Genomic DNA, 14,358 nt, shown 5'->3' with positions numbered 1-14,358 from the left:
AGAGGATATGATTGTGGTTCCAGAAATCATAGCCATGAAAATGAGAGACTAATTTAAAATAAATGATTCTTTTGTTAACCATGAACATTTTCTTTTAAACTGAATGTGTTTTGATGTTGCTAATCAAATATATTTTCATACACCAGTAGAGCTGCAAACTTCATTGCTCAGCTTTTTCAGAATTTGCCACTCAAATTATCCCCAGCATTTCTATACTGAAAGATACATCCCACTGCAATAAATATTATTTCTTAGGGTTTTCAGATATTTTAGTTGGATAATTTTATTTATTTCAAATAAAGCATTTTCATCTATCCAAAAATTCTCATTTCAGTCTTGGCGTAATATATCCATGTTTGGTTATATGTAATCCAGATTATTGTGTACGTTTTTACAATTTATAATAGATTAACTAATGCATATGTGTTCATGGAATAATCCTTTACAAAGTTATTTGACTAGATGTCTCTTTCTTAAAGATAAATCTTAATAATTCTTGCACAGGGTATAGTTCCTTTAACAAGGGGAAAAAAACTGATGAAAATTAAGACTTTAAATGTTAGGGCACTTATAAACAAGTATTACGTGACTATAAGATGGAAACCCTGGTGGCATCGTAGCTAAGTGCCACAGCTGCTGACAAAATGATTGGCAGTTCGAATCCACCAGGCACTCCTTAGAAACTCTGTGGGGCAGTTCTACTCTGTCCCATAGGGTAGCTATGAGTTGGAATTGACTGGAGGGCAACAGGTCTACTCTGTCCTACAGGGTAGCTATGAGTTGGAATTGACTGGAGGACAACAGATTTGGTCTTTATTTGACGATAAGATGTACTGATTATATTTAACCTATACATCACTAGAGTTACCTTCATGAAGATTTTAAGTATTGAAGTTTTGCTTGCTTACCTTAGAGTGATAGAAAGAAGTACGGCAGATTTGGCCCAACTTCCTCACTCAGAAGTGAGCGATTGTTTTCTGTTATCAGTTTCTAATGATCATCATTCTAATGATAGCAAACAAATAAAAAAAAAAATAAAAACAAATAGCTCACTGAAATTCAGTTCCACCCTGTTCTGATCCACAAGAGACTCCCTACTTCCTGCTTGAATCAGCATCATATTTAATATTACTCCAAAAGATATGGTGCCAATATGTATAGCCTTACTTCTCAAAACAAAATCCTAGTATATTTTTAGGTTTTACCAAAGTAGAGTCTACCTTCTGAAACATTTTGATTGTATTAATTTCAGATGGGGTTTCCTGAGGGAGCTGGAAGGATGCCTGACTGCTAGTGAACAAGTAGCTTGCATACCCTTCTTGCAACACAAAGTTAATGGAAGGGAGATATACTATTTAATTATTTATGGGGACCTCAGTTACAGTTTAACTAAGGCTTGTCTTCTTTCTAAGTCTTTTTACAAAGCATGAGAATGAAAATTACTGCATTTTTAAGCCTGTTTTCGTGTATCTGGATACATTTTGGTTAAAGTTAGACTTATCTAGTTAATTATAATGAAGTTGCCTAGTTTCCCCCTAAAAGAGCTCCATAGAAGTCAATATTATTTTTAGTGGCTTTTTAAATTCATTGCCTTTTTTCTTACTACCCATCCCCATATTCGTGGGCACCTCCTCAATTCCCGTGGTAGCCCAATGACCAGCTATGTGTTTAGATTTCATATCATGAGTTAATCTCAAGCCTAGGAGTATTTTAGTACTTACTACCACAAAGAGGTGATTGGTTCTATGCTTTAATCTTCATCTCACTTATTTAACACACTGATCACATAAAAAATGCCTACTGCCTATCTTATTCTGCATAGTATTTGTTCTGGCTTTATATTAAAAGTAAAGCCTTTCTGAATCTGGAAGAGGAAAGGGATAACTTAATGTGAAACATTACTGATTAGGTGATACTTTAGTATTAAATATTAAGAATTTGTACATTTACTACCATCAGTAGATAGTAGCCAAATATTTATTTTATGCTAACATTCATAAAAAATTTTTTTTTTTTCATAGCTAGAGAAAATTACTGAGCATCATATTGAGTACCAGGAGTTGGCTGGTGTTAATCAGCTGCCGTCCCATAAATTCCAACTCATGGTGACTCCATGTGTTTCAGAGTAGAACTGTACTCCACAAGGTTTCCCATGACTGTGAACTTTCAGAAGCAAATAAAACCCAGTGCTGTTGAGTCAATTCCAACTTATAGAGACATTATAGGACAGAGTAGAACTGCCCCATAGAGTTTCCAAGGAGTACCTGGTGGATTCGAACTGCTGTCCCTTTGGTTAGCAGCTGTAGCACTTAACTACTACGCCACCAGGGTTTCCTCAGAAGTCAATAGCCACGACTTTTTTCCAAGGCACCTCTGGGTGGATCCAAACCACCAACCTTTTGATTAGTATCTAAGCACTTAGCAATTTGTGCCACCCAGGTGGCCTTGGCTAGTATTACCTCATCTAATCTCCATTTCTATGTGGTAGGAATTATTAGCCCAAAATTTGATATAAGAAAGTTGAGATAAATGGAAGCTAAGTAAGCACCAGTACTCAGTCTGTACATAGAAAAACAAGATCTAAACTCGGACCATTGAATTCCAAGCCTAGTATTCTTTTACACTCTCTGACTGAGGAAGATCTAGGGCCACTGGTGCTCAGTAGCAAGTGTACATTTTCAGAGGTCAAGGAAGAAACCTCATTCCGTGTACTGTTCTCATGGAGACCAGTGCCTAACTAGAGCAAGGAATATCTATCCTTCAGCTAGGCAGCTGGGCAGTTCCAGGCAAAACTCTGTACCTCACTTCAGAATGGTTGAGAGATACCACAGTATCAGCTTGGGATTGGATCCATATTAAAAATTCCTTGACTCTTTCTTTTGAAGTTAGCCTTTCTGGAACCGTGCATGAGTAAAGTACACTCTCCGTATCTTCTTATGACCACATATTTCTGCAATTCATAGAGTTCACAACTATATTTTTTTAAATAGTATTTTAGTATGTTTAAGATGAAAGTTTGCACAGCAAATTAGGTTGCCATTTAACAATTTCTACACAAATTAATGATATTGGTTACATTTTTCACAATTTGTCATCTTTCTCATTCGTTCCATTCTGGTTGTACCATTTCCAGTGCTCTACCTTCCCCACCCTGTTACCTTCTGATCTGTGCTTTAGAGTAATTTTTGACCATTTGCTCTCATATAGATGATTTTTTAAAAAAACGTTTTAAAATTATTTTTTACAGAACAAATTAATTTCTCATTCAACAATTTATATGCAAACTTTTTCACGTAGTCAAAATTTACTTCAGTGCTTGAAAATATTCAAACTAATCAAATTGTTACTACTGTAATTTTGTATAATTCTTAATGGAAAGCTTTTGAAAATGTAAATGTAATACTATTACCTGACCCCTAAATGGTACGTTAAGATTTTCAAATCAGTGGCTATTTAATAAAATGCAAGGCGACAATGAACACAGCAAACAACTTTCACACTTATGAGGACGTGATTAGCAGCAAGCTAGTCAAACAAAACAAACACAAATCTGTTCTTACATTTTACATATTTGTTTTTAACTTTATTTCATTAAGCCATTGATAATTTAGGCATCTTTCTTTCATGTACTGAATTTCTAACATTTAAAATTACATTTTCTAAAGATTTTAATTAAATAAAAAACCGTAAAGTGCTTTGTTTACCACAAATCCATAGACCATAAGGTAAAGCACAATGCAACTGAATTTATCCACGTTCCCCCTACTCTAACATTACGGTTAAGACATTTTCTATATACTTTGTAAATATTTTTATCAAAGTCAGTTCTAACTCATTAATGCTGATCTAGGGAAAACTGATTTATGATGAGTTGCTATTACCTTTAAAACTACCATCTATAAACTGCCCCTGCCAGCAAATCTTGTGCTAAGGTGCATGATAATGCAATGTACTACTTCAGGGGCCCAAAACAATCTGCAACCTTAATTTCCTAAATAGCCAAAGATTTCAAATTTCTACCAATATAAACAAAAAACTCAAGTAGCCAAAAATTATATAGTTAGGCAGAAAAGATGCATAGGATGAAGTTTATTTAACTGAAACTTTCTCATGTATGCCTTTTCCCTCAGCTACAAGCACTATTTAGACTGGCATTAAATGACATTGCTACATTTGTGTGTGCACAGAGTTTAGATTTGCTGAGGACCATACAATTACATAAAAAATAAATAATTTTCCATTTTTCATAATTTTACTGGCTCTTAAATAGTTTCCCCAGGGGGAGGGGACAACCATTTTGTGTTCCTTAAGAAGTTGGTGGGTATAAACGAAGCGCTATGGGTTAATTTAAATCTTGAGGAAACCTAAAGATGAAGTCTCGCTGCTGCCCCCCCCCAAAAAAACAGTACAGATCTACATGGTAATCACTGTCCATATAGTGAAAGGATGAAACCTTACAGACAAATTCAATCTCTTGCAAGTGTACAGCTGTAAGATATTCCAAATTGACAAAATATGGGCAATCACTCAATGGAAAAAAGAACCAAAATCAAGAAAAATGTTGAACGAGGATATCTACTCTTAAAAAGGTGTTACCCAACATAAAAATGAGATCTATAGATTTGAAAAACATTCATTTTTCTTTGTCTTAAAAAAAAAATCAACAAATGATAGGAGGAGGGAGTGAAGAATTGACTTAGAATTGAGGCAGGTTTATTAAAAAAATATGGAAGAGTACAATGATTTGAACTTATGAAGAAAACGACTAATTAAAATGAAATGTTTCCAAGTTGTCATGTCTATAATAAAATATGTAAATGTACAATACATAAAAATGGCAAAGTATGAATTTTCCCCCTTAGGTTTATAATCAACTACCAAACCTCTGTTTTTAATGCATGTACTTCCACAAGCAGTCTTGGTTTAGCTGCATGTGCTATGCAAGTACAGACACGCTGGTATTTTACCAGGAGAATTACCCTTCTCATCTCAGACTGGTGACCTGGCTTTGCCTCCATACTTACATACGTTTTATTTCCATCATAAGAATATAAGACGTTTCTCCAGGGCAGAGCCAAGATGGCCGACTAGGCAGACGCTACCTCGGATCCCTCTTACAACAAAGACACGGAAAAACAAGTGAATCGATCACATACATAACAATCTACGAACCCTGAACAACAAACACAGATTTAGAGACGGAGAACGAACTAATACGGGGAAGCAGCAATTGTTTTCAGAGCCTGAAGCCAGCGTACCAGTCAGGTACGGCACAAGCACAGAGAGCTGCTCCACCCCCATGAACTAACCCCGGGAGGGGGACCAACCGGTTCCGCGGGCGGCGTGGGACGCAGCCGGTAGGAGAAGTCCCCGGGAGGCAGTGACTGGTCTTGGAGCGGGGAGAGCAGCATCCCAGCCGGGACACTCGGTCACGGCACAAGCACGAGGAGCTGCTCCACCCACCTGAACTAACCCTGGGAGGGGGCCCAACCGGTTCACGGGGTGGCATGGTAACGTGCCTGGAGGGACGAGAAGTCCCCCAGAGGCAGCGACTGATTTTGGAGTCGAGAGTGCACCATCCCAGTAGGGCAGCCTTGACGCTGGGCGTGGGGCTGGAAGCGGACGATCTGACCGTGACTCCAGCAGGCCAGACACCCCGGGGGCAATCTCCACACAGTCAGCACACATAGGCGACGCGCTCCACGGGAATCTCAGATATAATAGTCATTCCAAGCAAGACAAGCAACTCCGGCTATATTCTGAGGTGCTACTCTCCTATCTCTCTGTTCCCTCCCCCACCCTCCCCAGGTGGCTTCATTAACATCCGAATAGCCTGAGCCAGAGGGAGAACTCTGAGAGGAATCTGACTGCATTTTTTCTCAGCAGATTTTCTGGAAAAACTAGCTTCCCAGTAATGGCTCGGAGACAACAATCCATATCAAACCACTTAAAGGAGACCATGACAGCTTCTCCAACCCCCCAAACAAAAGAATCAAAATCTTTCCCAAATGAAGATACAATCGTGGAATTATCAGATACAGAATATAAAAAAACTAATTTACAGAATGCTTCAAGACATCACAAACGAAATAAGGCAAACTGTAGAAAAAGCCAAGGAACACACTGATAAAACTGTTGAAGAACTCAAAAAGATTATTCAAGAACATAGTGGAAAAATTAATAAGTTGCAAGAATCCATAGAGAGACAGCATGTAGAAATGCAAAAGATTAACAATAAAATCACAGAATTAGACAACGCAATAGGAAGTCAGAGGAGCAGACTCGAGCAATTAGAATGCAGACTGGGACATCTGGAGGACCAGGGAATCAACACCAACATAGCTGAAAAAAAATCAGATAAAAGAATTTAAAAAAATGAAGAAACCCTAAGAATCATGTGGGACTCTATCAAGAAGGATAACGTGCGGGTGATTGGAGTCCCAGAACAGGGAGGCGGGACAGAAAACACAGAGAAAATAGTTGAAGAACTCCTGACACAAAACTTCCCTGACATCACGAAAGACGAAAGGATATCTATCCAAGATGCTCATCAAACCCCATTTAAGATTGATCCAAAAAGAAAAACACCAAGACATATTATCCTCAAACTCACCAAAACCAAAGATAAACAGAAAATTTTAAAAGCAGCCAGGGAGGAAAGAAAGGTTTCCTTCAAGGGAGAATCAATAAGAATAAGTTCAGACTACTCAGCAGAAACCATGCAGGCAAGAAGGGAATGGGATGACATATACAGAACACTGAAGGAGAAAAACTGCCAGCCAAGGATCATATATCCAGCAAAACTCTCTATGAAATATGAAGGCGAAATGAAGATACTTACAGATAAACACAAGTTTAGAGAATTTGCAAAAACCAAACCAAAGCTACAAGAAATACTAAAGGATATTGTTTGGTCAGAGAACCAATAATATCAGATATCAGCACAACACAAGGTCACAAAACAGAACGTCCTGATATCAACTCAAATAGGGAAATCACAAAAACAAACAAATTAAGATTAATTAAAAAAAAATACACATAACAGGGAATCATGGAAGTCAATAGGTAAGAGATCACAATAATCAAAAAGAGGGACTAAATTCAGGAGGCATTGAACTGCCATATGGAGAGTGATACAAGGCGATATAGAACAATACAAGTTAGGTTTTTACTTAGAAAAATAGGGGTAAATAATAAGGCAACCACAAAAAGGTATAACAACTCTATAACTCAAGGTAAAAGCCAAGAAAAACGTTTAACGCCTCAACTAACATAAAGTCAAACACTATGAAAATGAGGATCTCACAATTTACTAAGAAAAACGCCTCAGCACAAAAAAGTATGTGGAAAAAGGAAATTGTCAACAACACACATAAAAAGGCATCAAAATGACAGCACTAAAAACTTATTTATCTATAATTACCCTGAATGTAAATGGACTAAATGCACCAATAAAGAGACAGAGAGTCACGGACTGGATAAAGAAACACGATCCATCTATATGCTGCCTACAAGAGACACACCTTAGACTTAGAGACACAAACAAACTAAAACTCAAAGGATGGAAAAAAATATATCAAGCAAACAATAAGCAAAAAAGAAGAGGAGTAGCAATATTAATTTCTGACAAAATAGACTTTAGACTTAAATCCACCACAAAGGATAAAGAAGGACACTATATAATGATAAAAGGGACAATTGATCAGGAAGACATAACCATATTAAATATTTATGCACCCAATGACAGGGCTGCAAGATACATAAATCACATTTTAACAGAAGTGAAAAGTGAGATAGATACCTCCACAATTATAGTAGGAGACTTCAACACACCACTTTCGGAGAAGGACAGGACATCCAGTAAGAAGCTCAATAGAGACACGGAAGACCTAATTACAACTATCAACCAACTTGACCTCATTGACTTATACAGAACTCTCCACCCAACTGCTGCAAAATATACTTTTTTTTCTAGCGCACATGGAACATTCTCTAGAATAGACCACATATTAGGTCATAAAACAAATCTTTGCAGAGTCCAAAACATCGAAATATTACAAAGCATCTTCTCAGACCACAAGGCAATAAAACTAGAGATCAATAACAGAAAAACTAGGGAAAAGAAATCAAATACTTGGAAACTGAACAATACCCTCCTGAAAAAAGACTGAGTTATAGAAGACTTCAAGGAGGGAATAAGGAAATTCATAGAAAGCAACGAGAATGAAAATACTTTCTATCAAAACCTCTGGGACACAGCAAAAGCAGTGCTCAGAGGCCAATTTATATCGATAAATGCACACATACAAAAAGAAGAAAGAGCCAAAATCAGAGAAGTGTCCCTACAACTTGAACAAATAGAAAGTGAGCAACAAAAGAATCCATCAGGCACCAGAAGAAAACAAATAATAAAAATTAGAGCTGAACTAAATGAATTAGAGAACAGAAAAACAATTGAAAGAATTAACAAAGCCAAAAGCTGGTTCTTTGAAAAAATTAACAAAATTGATAAACCATTGGCTAGACTGACTAAAGAAATACAGGAAAGGAAACAAATAACCCGAATAAGAAACGAGAAGGACATCACAACAGAACCAAATGAAATTAAAAGAATCATTTCAGATTATTATGAAAAATTGTACTCTAACAAATTTGAAAACCTAGAAGAAATGGCTGAATTCCTGGAAAAACACTACCTACCTAAACTAACACATTCAGAAGTAGAACAACTAAATAGACCCATAACAAAAAAAGAGATTGAAACGGTAATCAAAAAACTCCCAACAAAAAAAAGCCCTGGCCCGGACGGCTTCACTGCAGAGTTCTACCAAACTTTCAGAGAAGAGTTAACACCACTACTTCTGAAGGTATTCCAAAGCATAGAAAATGACGGAATACTACCCAACTCATTCTATGAAGCTGCCATCTCCCTGATACCAAAACCAGGTAAAGACATTACAAAAAAAGAAAATTGTAGACCTATATCCCTCATGAGCACAGATGCAAAAATCCTCAACAAAATTCTAGCCAATAGAATCAACAACATATCAAAAAAATAATTCACCCTGATCAAGTGGGATTTATACCAGGTATGCAAGGCTGGTTTAATATCAGAAAAACCATTAATGTAATTCATCACATAAATAAAACAAAAGACAAAAACCACATGATCTTATCAATTGATGCAGAAAAGGCATTTGACAAAGTCCAACACCCATTTATGATAAAAACTCTCAGCAAAATAGGAATTGAAAGAAAATTCCTCAACATAATAAAGGGCATCTATGCAAAGCCAACAGCCAATATCACTCTAAATGGAGAGAACCTGAAAGCATTTCCCTTGAGAACGGGAACCAGACAAGGATGCCCTTTATCACCGCTCTTATTCAACATGGTGCTAGAAGTCCTAGCCAGGGCAATTAGGCTAGACAAAGAAATAAAAGGTATCCGGATTGGCAAGGAGGAAGTAGAGTTATCACTATTTGCAGATGACATGATTATATACACAGAATACCCTAAGGAATCCTCCAGAAAACTACTGAAACTAATAGAAGAATTTGGCAGAGTCTCAGGTTCTAAAATAAAGATACAAAAATCACTTGGATTCCTCTACATCAACAAAAAGAACACCGAAGAGGAAATCACCAAATCAATACCATTCACAGTAGCCCCCAAGAAGATAAGATACTTAGGAATAAATCTTACCAAGGATGTAAAAGACCTATACAAAGAAAACTACAAAGCTCTACTACAAGAAATTCAAAAGGACATACTTAAGTGGAAAAACCTACCCTGCTCATGGATAGGAAGACTTAACATAGTAAAAATGTCTATTCTACCAAAAGCCATCTATACATTTAACGCACTTCCGATGCAAATTCCAATGTCATATTTTAAGGGGATAGAGAAACAAATCACCAATTTCATATGGAAGGGAAAGAAGCCCCGGATAAGCAAAGCACTACTGAAAAAGAAGAAGAAAGTGGGAGGCCTCAGTCTACCTGACTTCAGAACCTATTATACAGCCACAGTAGTCAAAACAGCCTGGTATTGGTACAACAACAGGCACACAGACCAATGGAACAGAATTGAGAACCCAGACATAGATCCATCCACGTATGAGCAGCTGATATTTGACAAAGGACCAGTGTCAATTAATTGGGGAAAAGATAGCCTTTTTAACAAATGGTGCTGGCATAACTGGATATCCATTTGCAAACAAAAATGAAACAGGACCCATACCTTACACCATGCACAAAAACTAACTCCAAGTGGATCAAAGACCTAAACATAAAGACTAAAACGATAAAGATCATGGAAGAAAAAATTGGGACAACCCTAGGAGCCCTAATGCAAGGCATAAACAGAATACAAAACATTACCAAAAATGATGAAGAGAAACCCGATAACTGGGAGCTCCTAAAAATCAAACACCTATGCTCATCTAAAGACTTCACCAAAAGAGTAAAAAGACCACCTACAGACTGGGAAAGAATTTTCAGCTATGACATCTCAGACCAGCACCTGATCTCTAAAATCTACATGATTCTGTCAAAACTCAACCACAAAAAGACAAACAACCCAATCAAGAAGTGGGCAAAGGATATGAACACACATTTCACTAAAGAAGATATTCAGGCAGCCAACAGATACATGAGGAAATGCTCTCGATCATTAGCCATTAGAGAAATGCAAATTAAAACTACGATGAGATTCCATCTCACACCAAGAAGGCTGGCATTAATCCAAAAAACACAAAATAATAAATGTTGGAGAGGCTGCGGAGAGATTGGAACTCTTATACACTGCTGGTGGGAATGTAAAATGGTACAACCACTTTGGAAATCTATCTGGCATTATCTTAAACAGTTAGAAATAGAACTACCATACAACCGTGAAATCCTACTCCTCGGAATATACCCTAGAGATACAAGAGCCTTCACACAAACAGATATATGCACACCCATGTTTATTGCAGCTCTGTTTACAATAGCAAAAAGTTGGAAGCAACCAAGGTGTCCATCAACGGATGAATGGGTAAATAAATTGTGGTATATTCGCACAATGGAATACTACGCATCGATAAAGAACAGTGACGAATCTGTGAAACATTTCATAACATGGAGGAACCTGGAAGGCATTATGCTGAGCGAGATTAGTCAGAGGCAAAAGGACAAATATTTTATAAGACACCTATTATAAGATCTTGAGAAATAGTAAACCTGAGAAGAACACATACTTTTGTGGTTAGGAGGGGGGGAGGGAGGGAGGGTGGGAGAGGGTTTTTTATTGATTAATCAGTAGATAAGAACTGCTTTAGGTGAAGGGAAAGACAACACTCAATACATGGAAGGTCAGCTCAATTGGACTGGACCAAAAGCAAAGAAGTTTCCGGGATAAAATGAATGCGTCAAAGGTCAGCGGAGCAAGGGCGGGGTCTGGGGAACATGGTTTGTGGGGATTTCTAAGTCAGTTGGCAAAATAATTCTATTATGAAATCACTCTGCATCCCACTTTGAAATGTGGCATCTGGGGTCTTAAATGCTAACAAGCGGCCATCTAAGATGCATCAATTGGTCTCAACCCACCTGGAGCAAAGGAAAATGAAGAACACCAAGGCCACATGACAACTAAGAGCCCAAAAGACAGAAAGGGCCACATGAACCAGAGATCTACATCATCCTGAGACCAGAAGAACTAGTTGGTGCCCGGCCACAATCGATGACTGCCCTGACAGGGAGCACAGCAGAGGACCCCTGAGGGAGCAGGAGATCAGTGGGATACAGACCCCAAATTCTCATAAAAAGACCAAACTTAATGGTCTGACTGAGACTAGAGGAATCCTGGCGGCCATGGTCCCCAGACCTTCTGTTGGCACAGGACAGGGACCATCCCTGAAGACAACTCATCAGACATGAAAGGGACTGGTCAGCGGGTGGGAGAGAGACGCTGATGAAGAGTGAGCTAATTATATCAGGTGGACACTTGAGAGTGTGTTGGCAGCTCTTGTCTGGAGAGGGGATGGGAGGATAGAGAGAGAGGGAAGCCGGCAAAATTGTCAGGAAACGAGAGGCTGAAAGGGTTGACTCAAGAGGGGGAGAGCAAGTGGGAGTAGGGAGTGAGATGTATGTAAACTTATATGTGACAGACTGATTGGATTTGTAAATGTTCACTTGAAGCTTAATAAAAGTTAATTAAAAAAAAAAAGAATATAAGACGTTTCTCGTGGTATATTTTGAAAATATTTTAAAGTTTTCATTAACATAATGCATGAAAAAGAGCCTTGATTTTTAAATTAATCTTTTTAATACTGTGGCATGATAGGTTTTACAAACCAAAACCAAAAAACAAACCCACTGCCGTTGAGTCGATTCCGATTCATAGCGACCCTATGTCACTACATTGTGATGTTTAAACAATTGCACAGCTGTAGGAAAATGTTTGATTTTTAAAATATAACCAAGATGAGACTGCAGAGTTATGAATAGTGAAATACTAGAAAAATGTGAATGAATAGATAAGATGACTTTTCAGCAGTAGCCATTCAGTATTTTGCTTTTAGGAACCTGGGAAGAAATTGTCTTCTCTGAGTTTCAAATGTTCTGGTAAATCTAATTGTTTCTTAGTTTCCTCAATATCACCTTGAATTGCTGGAATAAGTGATTCTAAAGAATCGAAGTTCTTTTCTGGTCTCGGGTAGCCAACGATGGCCACGTTGAGGATTTCCCCACGGTAGTCTTCTTTGGTTGGAGTCGTCTTTGGTTGGAGTCTTCTTTGGTTGGAGTCTTCATTGGTTGGAGTCTTCTTTGAAGGTATGCATGATATGAGTATCCCCGGACGTTTTCCTATTGTTGAAGTAGGGGTTCCATCCTGTGCTCACCGCCACCTTATGAACATCTCCACTTCCAACACTGAACCAACCATAATAAATGCCAGTGGAGACATCAGCTGGAAGATTATCTACCACTTTTTCAGGAAAGTTAGCTGTGGGGATGCCCAGCTGTTTGGAGCCGCGGGCCGAAGCCCTGAGCCACCTGGCCGCCCGAAGTACTGCAAGTGCCTCATGTCGCCGCGAGTTTGGGGCACGGCCTGCGGCCTGGTCCACGCGTCCGGCAGAGCCCCCATAGAGGCTCTGCCAGGACCCGGGCTGGGCCGACAACGCGCAGTGGCAGGTCCCTCACGCAGCTGACCCAACAGAAGCCGCTGGGCTACTCAAGAGCTGCGTCTCCACCCAGGTAGCAGCAGGACCTACACAAATTGTTTTGTGACGTTGGTTGCAATCCTTGAGATGTGTCAACACTCTCCCACACCCCAATTCCCCGTTTCCATCCATCCATTTTTCCTGTCCCTTCCTGCCTTCTTGTCATTGCTTTTGGACAAGTGTAGCTCTTTTGGTCTTATATGCATGACTGAAGTAAGAAGCACGTTCCTCATGTGTGTTATTATTTGTTTTATAGACCTATCTAATCTTTGGCTGAAGGGTGACCTTCAGGAGTGACTTCAGTTCAGAGTTAAAAGGGTGTCAGGGGTCCATAGCCTCAGGGATTCTTCCAGTCACTGTCAGACCAGTAAGCCTGGTCTTTTTTTTTTTTTTTGCAAATTTGAATTTTGTTCTACATTTTTCTCCTGCTCTGTCCAGGACCCTCTATTGTGATCCCTGTCATAGCTGTTGGTGGTAGCAGCCAGGCTTCATCTAGTTCTTCAGGGCTCAGGCTGATGGAGGTTGTGATACTTGTGGTCCATTACTTTTTTGGACTGTTCTTTCCTTTACGTCTTTGGTTTTCTTCATTCTCCTTTGCTCCAAACGGGATGGGACCAGTAGATGTATCTTAGACGGCCCCTTGCAAGCTTTTAAGATCCCAGACGCTGTTCAACAAAGTTGGACGTAGAATTTTTTTTTTTCTTGAACTTTGTTATGCCAATTGACCGCTGCCATGGTACCCAGGCCTCAGTCCCAGTAACTCAGTCCCTCAGGGAGTTTAGATGTGTCTATGAAGTTTCTATGAATTTGACTCAGTCAGGTTGTACTGACTTCCCTAATATTGTGCACTGCCTTTCCCTTCGCAAAAGTTAACACTTATCTACTATTTAGTTAATGATTTCCCCTTCCCAATGCTTCTATCCCTTGTAACTATCAAAGAGTGTTTCTTCCTGTGTGTAAACTTTTTCATGAGTTTTTATAATGGTCTTATACAGTATTTGTCCTTTTGCGATTGACTTATTTCAGCATAAGTCCCTGCAGATTCATCCCTACTGTGAGGTATTTTGAGGATTCATCATTATTTGTTATTGATGCGTGGTATCCCATTGCGCATATGTATCAGAATTTGTTTGCCGATTCATCTGTTGATGGGCACT

General features: G+C 38.7%; 1 pseudogene; it reads right to left on the bottom strand.

Moving 5' to 3' along the window:
• Positions 1-12,530: 12,530 nt before the first annotated feature.
• On the bottom strand, positions 12,531-13,613 carry LOC100655296 (riboflavin kinase-like; annotated as a pseudogene).
• Positions 13,614-14,358: the final 745 nt, after the last annotated feature.

The sequence above is a fragment of the Loxodonta africana genome, chromosome 13, assembly GCF_030014295.1.
Source record: "Loxodonta africana isolate mLoxAfr1 chromosome 13, mLoxAfr1.hap2, whole genome shotgun sequence".
NCBI classification, from domain to species: Eukaryota; Metazoa; Chordata; class Mammalia; order Proboscidea; family Elephantidae; genus Loxodonta; species Loxodonta africana.
Note: the sequence above shows the minus strand (reverse complement) of the source record. Positions and strands in the feature narration are given on the sequence as shown.